Below are 12,166 nucleotides of genomic sequence, written 5' to 3'. Positions count from 1 at the left end.
TCTTTAAACCAATAACCGTCGTCACGAGCGCTAAGCTCCGCACAGAGCCGCTGCAAAAATAGCCTCGGGAAGGAGCTTGTTTTGGTGGAACGTGTACGATCAAAAGTAGTTTGCAATGGAAAACTCTGATTGGACAGATAGTCTAGCTAGCTGTCTGGATTTACCCTGCAGAGATCTGAGGAGCAGTTAACCATAGTCCTCACAAATCCACCCGAGTTTAGAACGCCAACACAAAGAAAGAGGAAGGAAACGGACATCGGTGAAAAGGCATGCATCCGGTGGAATTTCCTGCAGCACCGGAGCAATCCCGGAAGTGGTACTTCGTGGATATAGCTACTCAAATTATAATATTTCATATATTTTATAATATATATATTTTATAATATATATATTTTATAATATATATATATATATATATATATATATATATATATATATATATATAACATCTGCATCTTATGAGTATATACCTTTTTAAGTTATTTATAATAACTTTCTTCTGTTAGCTTAGATCTTTTAGTTAAGTTAGGTATTGTGTGTTTTACTTTTGCTTTACTAATTTTCTGAATAAATGCTTTGTAAAATACGTGCTAGGTCATTTTGTACAAAATTAATTAAAATATTAATCTTCTCTGAAAAGAACTCCGAACACTTTTACTAGTTATTGGCATGTTCATTTTGGTTGTAGTTATTCCCTTTAGATCGTCTTGAGCGCGGAAAAAAAAGCAGTGATGTGCGCGTCTACACGGAAATGAATAGGGACAAATATTAACAATATCAAATGATTTAGAAGTAATTTCCTCTGAGCCGTCATGCCAGATATATTTTATCACGTGAGAGGTCAATTGATATTTACAAGATTGTTTATTATTTCAGAAAAGTTTTAGCATCAAACACTTAATTTCCTGCATTCTGGTGAATTTTTCTGCAACAATTTGTGCCTTTTCTGCATCAATTTATGGTGCCATGTTTTTTTAATTATGTGAAGGAAATTATTATTCTCCTGTATAGTTCAAAACTTTCTGCATATTAAAAAACATCTCACAAGTGTTTCGTTTTTTTATGGAAATAAAATAGAAAAATTATGTTTTTGTCTGTAGTGTCTCCCAGTAATAGGCTCTCCGGCACTATGAGAGACTAGAAAATAATAAATGTGACTTCAGACTTGCGACTCGACCCAAAATACTTGACACAAAATACAGACTTGACTCGAGCTTCGAGACTCGTCAGCAACCTGTTTTCATGCAATTATTACTTTTTAAATCTATATTCATGTATTTCAATTTTCTTTTATTGGCGCATATACGTTGGGGAAACGTATGACGAGCTGCATGTCCCCTGCCCTTTGCCGTAATGTGGAACGTAACTCACGCACATAAAAAAGTTACTTACGAGCTCAGAGACTTGAGACTTGGACTTCCAAAAAATTACTTGTGAACATCTCTGGTGTAAACGATCAGTGTAACTCTTATGAGTTCAATTTTCTAAGCACAAACGGACATACAGGAAAAACAATTTTTCATTTTTTTCCGCCATGACAAATCACATTTTTTTTTTATCTTTAACCTGTTTTTCCAATTATGTGTTTTGATTCAGAGGATCAGAAATTTAGAAAATTACAAAATTGCGTCTGAGCTCCAATTATTCAATACTGCAATGATATTCTGTCCCTCGTTCTGCCTTGCTACGCCCCGCCCCCCCCACTCGAAACCATCAGTTGCAAGCACCTCTGACCCTAAAGGCTATCAGTTTTTCATTTTGGTCCATATGCAGTTAATTACCTGGGGTCTCATTTATAAACGTGGCATACGCACAAAACGGGGCTGAAAACGTGCGTACGCCACTTCCCACGCAAAGGTTGTGATTTATAAAAAACAAACTTGACGGGAGAATGTGCGGTCCTCCACGCAAACTCTGACCCGTGCGTACGCACGTTTTGGAGACAAAATAGGAATTGGCGACGCAGATGGTGAGGTGGTGAACTGAAGTCAGACTGAAAAAGTAAATGGGAATAACTATGAGTAGAAAAAATTAAAATGTTGATGCCTCGCACATTTTTTCACTCCATATCATCCATGAAGATTAAATCCAGCAGTGTTATTTGCGCTTGTACTCAGTGATAACTGTTCCATAAACTGAAATCTTAAATAAAAATGTGTTCTTAATATTTAATCGCCGCTGTCTCGCCGTCACATTGTCCGCTACGGAGCGCAGGAGGAGATGGCCCGACTCCATGGAATACAGGATATCATCAAATAGCCTAGCATTAGATAATGGCAGAACACAATGTAAATAACTTTAAATAATATCTTTAAAACTATGCATATATCATCAAATGTCAAAGTCTGAAAATACAGCCGTTAAGCTCTCGCGCACTCGTTACCCTTAATGTCCTCGTTACCCTTAATGTCCTCGTTATCAGTCCGAACTTTAATACTGTTAACAAAACCTTCACGAAGAAAAGTGTGTTTGCCTATTACACTTTTTTTTGTTCTTCAGATTGTATTGCTGTGTTGGCAAGGTGTTAACGATCACAAATTGTTGTAAACAAATATTGCGGTGACCCCCGTGTGTAATGCTGCATGATGGCACTGCTGGCCCTGCAGGAGGACTAACCCCAATGGAAGAATCAGGAGAAAAAGAGACTTCAGGGACCATGACGATGACTGGATAATTTGCAGATTTCGATTCCCTAAAGCTGAGCTCTTGGATATATGTACTGAATTGGGTCCAGTGGAGAGGGCAACGCACCGGAACCGTGCCATCCCGGTCCAAATACAGGTCCTCGCCACTCTGGGTGAAACCGGCTGTTTCCAGAGGGAAATGTCAGACAGCTGTGTTTTTTAAAATAAATAGTATATATAATCTTCAACTTCATCACTAAGGCTTGTTTGGATACAATATATAGTTCTGTTAAATCTTATTATATACATCTGATATATTGAAGCTGTGCCCGAATGCCATAATGCCTGCTGATTAGAAAGATTTTATTAATAAAAGGTAGTCTATAGATCCGGTTTCCCTACACTGTGCGACAACAGGCCGAAATTATAATTCAATTGGCAGCAATTCCAGAGTGTCTGAGAAGTTTATTTATTTACTTATTTTTTTTCTCCGCCAGTCGTCATGATTCGGTCTAACGAAAGAACTGCAAGGGTCATTAACATACTGATCAGCATTCACATGTGCTTTGCAATGACTGTTTATGGTTAAAAATGGGAGTGTACAGGGCAGGATAAGAGGCTGACCCAAGTACGCACACTTGTAGTCAATCTGTGATTTATAAAGGGAACACTGCTTTCAGGTGTGCGTACACACAGTTTTATAAATCTGACTTTTTTTCGGCGTACACCATTTTAGGCTTTTGGGCGTACGTACACTTATAGTAAGGATCCTACACACAGTTTTATAAATGAGACCCCTGCATATTCCGCAAAGAAGAGCGAAAGAATATCATTGCAGTATTGAATAATTGGAGCTCAGACGCAATTTTTTAATTTTCTCAATTTTGATCCTCTGAATAAAAAACTGAAAATTGGAAAAACAGGTCAAAGATCCAATTTTTTTATTTGTCAAGGCAGAAAAAAAAATGTAAAATCTATGCTAATCAGTGCTTCGTGGTGCTTTGCGGGCTGTGTTCCTGGTGTAATTCCCCCTTGGAGCATCTTCTCCACTCCCCATACTTTTTGAGTCAGTGGTGGCTCAGTCCGTAGGGAACTCGAGAGTCGCGGTTCAAGTCCCCGTGCCAACCAGGTACCGAGTGTGGACTGGTAGCTGAAGAGGTGCCAATTCAAATCCTAGGCACTACTGAAGGTGCTCTTGAGCAAGCCCCCGAAACACCAACTGCTCAGGGTTAGCCTTTAGTGGGCAGCCCCCTCAATCTGACATCTCTCCATTAGTGTATGTAGGTCCTGTTGCAGATCCTGTGCATATGTGTCTATTTCGGACCTGTGTGTAATATATATATATATATATATATAGAGTGTAAACATGTTATTTCCCCCTGGCGATCAAAAAGTATCTCTTTGTCTTGGAAGGCTCTGATGGCCAACACCTGTTGTTGGGCCTCCGTCATCCTTTACCCTGACTGAACCACATCTGTATAGCTCGTCCAATCTAGGTCCCTCCTCTTTGAGATGGGTCCATGCCTTTCCAGAGTGCGAAAAATTAAGCTGAAGCAAAAACAAGAAACTGAGCGTCATGATGAATCTGTGTGAAAACCGACTGTTACACATTCCTTGTTGTCATCTTTAAATGAGAAGCTGTTAATGCCGGTTTAATTGGTAATTTAATGGGACTTTTGACTCTAAAAAAAAAAAAAAAAAAAAAAAAAAAAAAGCATGGGAAAAAGGGAGAAGGAAATGTGTTGTTCTGAGTTTCAGCCACTAGATGGACACAGAACTGCACTAATGGACTACAAGGATGTAAGTGAAAATCAGACAACAAATTGGGAAAGACTTCTGAGTGACGATTATATAATTGATGTATATAGAGATAGTTTTTGGTCTTTTTTCACATCCTTTACATCTCTTTAACATCTGTACACCCTCTGGTGTCGTCGCTGCTTTAGAAAAATAATAAAAAGGGAATCAACTTCTGTCGAATGCCGCAAGGCTTTTTCCGGATGGAGGACTTTTGCCACTGGACCATATTGCCTGTTTTTGATGCTGAATGTTTCAACAATATTTCTTTTATTTCTTGGATATAATTCTATTTTATTTTTTGGGGTTATGTACCAAATCACCAAGACAAATTCCTTGTGTTGTATGTGCATGCCTATTCACCATTTTCTGATTGTCAGAGGAAGTGTGTGTGTGTGTGTGTGTGTGTGTGTGTGTGTGTGTGTGTGTGTGTGTGTGTGCGCGCATGCATATGTGTGTTGCAGTAGATCCAGTCCATTCACTGCAGCCCATTCATTATAAATAAGCAGAACCACTCAGGATTCAGACCCCTCCCCATTATTGCTGTTTTAGTGCATAAATTGCAGGAAAGGACAGGACTATTTTTAACTGAAATTGTGTTATATATTTTGATTGATGGTGTGTTTGAATATTTCTGTATACTGGGCCAAAAAAAGCAATTTTACAGTATAGTATGTTCAAAAAAATAAAAGTATAATATGTCCAAAAAAGTGATAAAAAAATAGTATACAGTAGTATGCTCAAAAAAGTCGTAGTATAGTATGTTGAAAAAGTGATAAAGCCATAGTATAATATGTTGAAAAACATCATGAAAAGCCGTAGTATAGTATATTGAAAAAGCCATAGTATGGTATGTCGAAAAGAGCCATAGTATAGTATGTCGAAAAAAGTGACAAAAAAGTCAAAGTAGTATGTCGAAACAGGTCACAGTATTGTATGTTGAAAAAAGTGATTAAAAAGGTCAATCACCTGTGTCAACATACTATAGTGTATCAAAAAAGTGATATAAAAGCCATTCTATAATATGTTGAAAAAATCATACAGAAACCATAGTATGTTGAAAAAAGTGATAAAAAGTATTGAAAAATCCATAATATAATAGGTCCAAAATAAATCCTAGTATAGTATGTTGAAAAAGACATATTTATGTTGAAAAAAAGTCAGTGTAGTGTGTCCAAAAAAGGGATAAAAAAAGCAACAGTATGTTGAAAAAAGTAATTAAAAATGCCATAGTATATTATGAAAAAGCCATAGCATAGTATGTTGAAAAAAGTGATAAAGCGATAGAATAGTACGTCCAAAAAAGTGAAAAAAAGGCATGGTATGTATGTCGTAAAATATAGAATAGTAGGTCGAAAAAAGTGATACAAAAGTCATAGTATGTATGTTGAAAAAAAGAATCATAGTATAGTATGTCAAAAAAGTGATACAAAATTCATTGTATAGTATGTCAAGAAAAAGTAATATAAAAGCCATATTTTAGTATGTTGAAAAACTCATTAAAAAGCCATAGTGTAGTATGTCAAAAAAAGTGATAAAAAAGCCATACTATTGTTAGCCGAAAAAAGCCTTGTTGAAAAACCCAGTAGGTCAAAAAAAATTATAAAAAAGACATAGTACAGTAAGTGTATAAAAGTGATAAAAAAGCCATAGTGAAGTATGTCGAAAAAAGTGATAACAAAGCCATAGTATAGTCTGTCCAAAAACATCATAAAAGGCCATACTATAGTATATTGAAAAAGCCATAGTATAGTACGTCGACCAAGCCATAGTATACAGTAGTATGTTCAAAAAAGTCATAGTATAGTATGTCCAAAAAAGTGATTAAAAAAATCCATGTCCAAAAAAAGTGATAAAAAGCCATAGTAATATGTATGTCATCGAAAAAAGCCAGTATATTATGTCCAAAAAGTGATAAAAAAAGCCATACTATAGTAAGTCCAAAAATGTCATAGTATAGTATCTGGCAAAAAGTGATAAAAAAAAAAAGTCATATTGTGGTTATTCGAAATAAGCCATGTTGAAAAAAGGGATAAAAAAGCCATAAAAATAATTCAGTGTCGTTCTCAGAGACACTATATATTGTATTTAGAAAAAAGTCATGAAAAGCCATTATTATGTTGAAAAAAGTCATAGTATCGTTTGTCCAAAAAAGTCATAAAAAAGTCATAGTATAGTTTTCTGAAAAAAAGACATTATATAGCAAGTCGTAAAAAGTAAAAAAATACAAATTATAGTATTTCGTAAAAAAGTCATAAAAGGTCATAGTATAGTGATGTGAAAGAAGTCATAAACAGTTGATTGATTGATTTTATTTGACCACTTAAATATAAAAAAAAATATGAAACAGCACTCTGTGTCATACATTAAAAATACATAAATAGTCAGGGAAAACATAATAAAGCCCAAAGACTTATTTCCATTTTGGTCCCTATAAGGGCAAGGGGAGAGGACAAGTAGCAGCAGGTCACACATTAATCATTCATCATACATTAAACAATTCCATCCATGTTATACAGACAAATTAACAATAAAAATAGACTATGATATGATAATGACTACAATTGGCACCTAAGCCATAATTTCAAACCCTGTTTAAAACTGCGTATGCTTCCGACTGTCTTGAGTGTACCAGGTAACCGGTTCCACAGGGTAGTTCCAACAGAAAGAAAAGACTATTTGCCCAGGTTAGTCTTAGCACTGGGTGGTACAAAAATCTGTTGAGCTACCCCTAGTGGAGTATCTTTGAACTTCATTTACTCTCTTAAAATAATTTCTAAAATATTTGGGAACATCTCCATGAACAATTTTATGTACCATACCCAGCTGCAACTGAGACACTCGATCCTCAACTTTCAACCATCCCACCCTTTCAAAGTGGGAAGATTCCAGATGAGTTCTTATGGGAAGGTCTAAAATAAGCCTTATTAAATTTGTTTCGAGACATCTGAAGCCTATGTTTCAGGTTCCCTGTGACACCATTGTACCATGAGCCACACGCATAATCAAAATAAGGCTGAATTAAAGCTCCTGCCAGAATTAATTAGTTTTTTCATCCAAAAACTTTGATATTCTGGCAAAAAAGCAGACTCTCTGATTTACTTTGGTGATTACCTTTTGGGCCCGACCTACTCCAGATAAAATGCAATTTAACATACAGTATATGATCAATAAATCTGATGACAACGAAGAGAAGCAGGTGGGCCGGGTTAGGCGGACGCTGCAACTCCTCACTCCTTAACTATAAGCTTTATCAATGAGGAGAGTTTTCAGTTTAGTTAAATGTGGTGACGGTGTCTGCCCCCCGAACCCAAATTGGTAGCTGGTTCCACAGGAAAGGAGCCTGGTAGCTGAAGGCTCTGGCTCCCAGTCTACTTTTAGAGACTCTAGGAACCACAAGTAACTCTGCATTCTGGGAGCGCAGTGCTCTAGTGGGACAATAAGGTACTAAGAGCTGTTCTAGATATGATGGTGCTTTACCATTTAGGGCTTTGTAGGTCAGGAGAAGGACTTTAAAGTCAATCCTGAATTTTACAGGAAGCCAATACAGAGAAGCTAATACAGGAGAAATATGTTCTCTTTTCTTAGTTCTTGTCACAACACGTGCTGCAGCATTCTGGATCAGCTGGAGAGTCTTAATGGACTTATTTGAGCAACCTGACAGTAAGGAATTACAATAGTCCAGCCTGGAAGTAACGAATGCATGGACTAGTTTTTCAGCATCGTTTCGAGACAGCATATTCCTAATTTTGGCAATGTTACAAAGATGAAAAAAGGCTGTTCTCGAGGTTTGTTTTAGATGGGCGTTAAAGGATATATCCTGATCAAAAATAACTCCTAGATTTCTGACAGTAGTGCTGGAAGCCAGGACAACACCATCCAGAGTAGCTATATCTTTAGATAATGAAGTTCAGAGGTGTTTAGGGCCCAGCACAATAACTTCAGTTTTGTTACAGTTTAACATCAGAAAATTATAGGTCATCCAGGATTTTATATCTTTAATACATGCTTGAAGTTTAGCTAACTGACTAGTTTCGTCTGGTTTGATTGATCAGTATAATTGGGTGTCGTCCACATAGCAGTGATAATTGAGTGTTTCCTAATGATATTACCAAGAGGAAGCATATATAAAGGAGAATAAAATTGGTCCAAGTACTGAGCCTTGTGGAACGCCAGGGTTAACTTTCGCGTACTTAGAGGATTTATCATTAACATTAACAAATTGAGATCGATCAGAGAAATAAGACTTAAACCAGCTTAGTGCAATTCCTTTAATTCCGACTAAGTGTTCCAATCTCTGTAACAGGATTGTATGGTCAATAGTGTCAAAAGCAGCACTAAGATCTAGTAAAACAAGCATGGAGACAAGTCCTTTGTCTGCAGCACTTAGAACGTCGTAAGTAATTTTCACCATTGCCGTTTCTGTGCAATGGTTCTTTCTAAATCCTGATTGAAAGTCTTCAAATAAACTGTTGCTATGAAAAAAAAAAAAAAAATCACAAAATTGATTAGCATTTACCTTCTCAAGGATCTTGGAGAGAGAGGGAAGGTTATATATAGGTCTATAGTTTGCTAAGACCTCAGGATCGAGGGTGGATTTTTTTCAGAAGAGGTTTTATCACAGCTACTTTAAATGACTGCGGTACATGACCTGTTAATAGAGACATATTGATCATATCTAGTAGTGAAGTGTTAACCACGGGTAATGCTTCTTTGAGTAGCCTTGTTGGGATGGGGTCTAAGAGACAGGTAGATGGCTTAGCTGAAGATACCTTTACCATTAGTTGTTGAAGGTCTATAGGATAAAAGCAGTCTAAGTATATGTCAGGTCTAGTCGTTCTTTCTAGCAGTCCTGCGTTGAAAGGTGAACCGTTAGAAGTTGAGGGCAAAAGGTGATAAATTTTATCTCTAATTGTTATAATTTTATCATTAAAGAAGCTCATGAAGTCATCACTACTCGGAGCTAGAGGAATAGATGGCTCAGTAGAGCTCTGACTCTCTGTCAGCCTGGCTACAGTGCTGAAAAGAAACCTTGGGTTGTTCTTGTTTTCTTCTATTAATGATGAGTAATAGTCTGATCTGGCATGTCTGAGGGCCTTCCTATAGGTTTTCAGACGCCATTTACTTTCAAGTTTTCGCGAGTTTTGCTTTAATTTACGAGTTTGGGAGTTATACCAAGGTGCTGGTTTCCTTTGCTTCATCTTCTTCTTTTTGAGTGGAGCAACAGAGTCTAAAGTAGTCCGTAGGCAGGCCGTAACACCATCTACACAATTGTCGATTTGAGAGGGACTAAAGTTTACATAAAGGTCCTCTGTTGTATTGAAACAAGGTAATGAGTTTAGTGCTGTTGGAATGTCTTCCTTAAATTTAGCTATAGCACTGTCAGATAGGCATCTAGTATAGCAGCTTTTATTTAATTTCGTATAATCGGGTATTAAGAATTCGAAAGTAATTAAGAAGTGGTCCGATAATAAAGGATTTTGCGGGAATACTAATACATCTTCAATTTTGATACCATATGCCAGCATGAGGTCGAGGGTGTGGTTAAAACAGTGCGTGGCCTCATGCACACTCTGACTGAAGTCAATAGAATCTAGTAGTGAGTTGAAAGCAGTAGTAAGGCTATTGCTGTCAACGTCCACATGGATATTAAAATCACCTACAATAAGTACTTTGTCTGATTTAAGGACTACACATGATAAAAACTCTGAGAATTCAGATAAAAATTCAGAATACGGACCTGGAGCTCGGTAGACAACAAATATAATTGGCTGTACTGATTTCCGTGTTGGATGTTGAAGATTGAGAACAAGGCTTTCAAAAGAGTTATAATTTAGTTTGGGTTTAGGGTTAATTAACAGGCTTGAATCAAATATGGCTGCAACTCCCCCTCCTCGGCCTGAGCCTCTAGGAATTTGAGTATTAATATGACTGGGAGGAGTCGCTTCATTTAGACGAATATATTCTTCATGGCCCAGCCAGGTTTTAGTAAGACAGAATAGATCAATTTGATTATCAGATATCAATTCATTTACTAGTACTGTTTTAGAAGACAGAGATCTGATATTTAGTAATCCACATCTAATTTTCCTATCCTTTTCTATCATTGCAGTGGTAGTTTTAATTCCAATTAGGTTGTTAAGTATTGCCCCTCTCTTGGTTACCTTTGATCTAACTGATCTGCGTCGAGGAACAGACACTGTCTCATTTTTGGGACAGGCTGTGGCTGACGTGAACTGGATGCTAAATTGACTATGTTTGGAGTCAACTTCTTATTACTTAGGGGATTCACCACTTTGTATGGTCTGTTGTTGATTATAATTGGAATAGTACTAGTACTACATGTTACTGGAATAGTACTAGTACTACATGTTACCCTTCAGATTCATCCACTTGTATAGTGCTATCAGGGTCAATACCTGGGGGGCATGAATCTGTGATATTTTCAACAGAATGTCAATACTTGCCTTTCAGTGTGGTCGTTATGTTGCCAAATAGCAGCCTGGCTCCGTGTCGGTTTGGGTGGAGACCATCATGCTTGAGCAGGTTGGGCATTTCCCAGAACAAGTTGAAGTTGTTGACATAGGGAATGCTCAGGGAAGTGCATGTTCATTTTGCACTGGACCGCGATCACCCCCAGTGGAATTCGGTACAATGGGGCTAAATAGGGAGTGAAAAGGCTTTCCGTAGACAGGCTTTGATGCAGCTATCGCTACAGGGCGCATGTGTTGTTTACCCCTGCTGGGGGTTACACTCTTTAAGCTCCTACAGTGGAAGTGCGGGCGCTTTCTGCTTCCAACTGACAGCATTATATTCAAACATCAACAGCAGTGAGGATGTTCATCTATTAAATTAACAATAGGCAGTCGGGCCTTTTTTTTTTTTTTATATATATATATATATATATATATATATATATATATATATATATATCCATCCATCCATCCATCTTCGTCCGCTTATCCCGTGTCGGGTCGCGGGGGAGCAGCTCCAACAGGGGACCCCAAACTTCCCTTTCCCGAGCAACATTAACCAGCTCCGACTGGGGGATCGGCGTTCCCAGGCCAGGTTGGAGATATAATCCCTCCACCTAGTCCTGGGTCTTCCCGAGGCCTCCTCCCAGCTGGACGTGCCTGGAACACCTCCCTAGGGGGCGCCCAGGGGCATCCTTACCAGATGCCCGAACCACCTCAACTGGCTCCTTTCGACGCAAAGGAGCAGCGGCTCTCTCCGAGCTCCTCACGGATGACTGAGCTTCTCACCCTATCTCTAAGGGAGACGCCAGCCACCCTCCTGAGGAAACCCATTTCGCCGCTTGTACCCTGGATCTCGTTCTTTCGGTCATGACCCAGCCTTCATGACCATAGGTGAGGGTAGGAACGAAAACTGACCGGTAGATCGAGAGCTTTGCCTTCTGGCTCAACTCTCTTTTCGTCCTGGCGGTGCGATAGATTGAATGCAATACCGCACCCGCTGCGCCCGATTCTCCGACCAATCTCCCGCTCCATTGTCCCCTCACTCGCGAACAAAACCCCAAGGTACTTGAACTCCTTCACTTGGGGTAAGGACTCATTCCCTACCTGGAGAAGGCATTCCATCGGTTTCCTGCTGAGAACCATGGCCTCCGATTTAGAGGTGCTGATCCTCATCCCAACCGCTTCACACTCGGTTGCGAACCGATCCAGTGAGTGCTGAAGGTCGCAGGCCGATGATGCCATCAGGACCACATCATCTGCAAAGAGCAG

The sequence above is a fragment of the Perca flavescens genome, chromosome 24 (assembly GCF_004354835.1).
Source record: "Perca flavescens isolate YP-PL-M2 chromosome 24, PFLA_1.0, whole genome shotgun sequence".
Classification (NCBI taxonomy): Eukaryota; Metazoa; Chordata; class Actinopteri; order Perciformes; family Percidae; genus Perca; species Perca flavescens.
The sequence above is the reverse complement of the archived record's forward strand: the minus strand, read 5'-3'. Positions refer to the sequence as shown.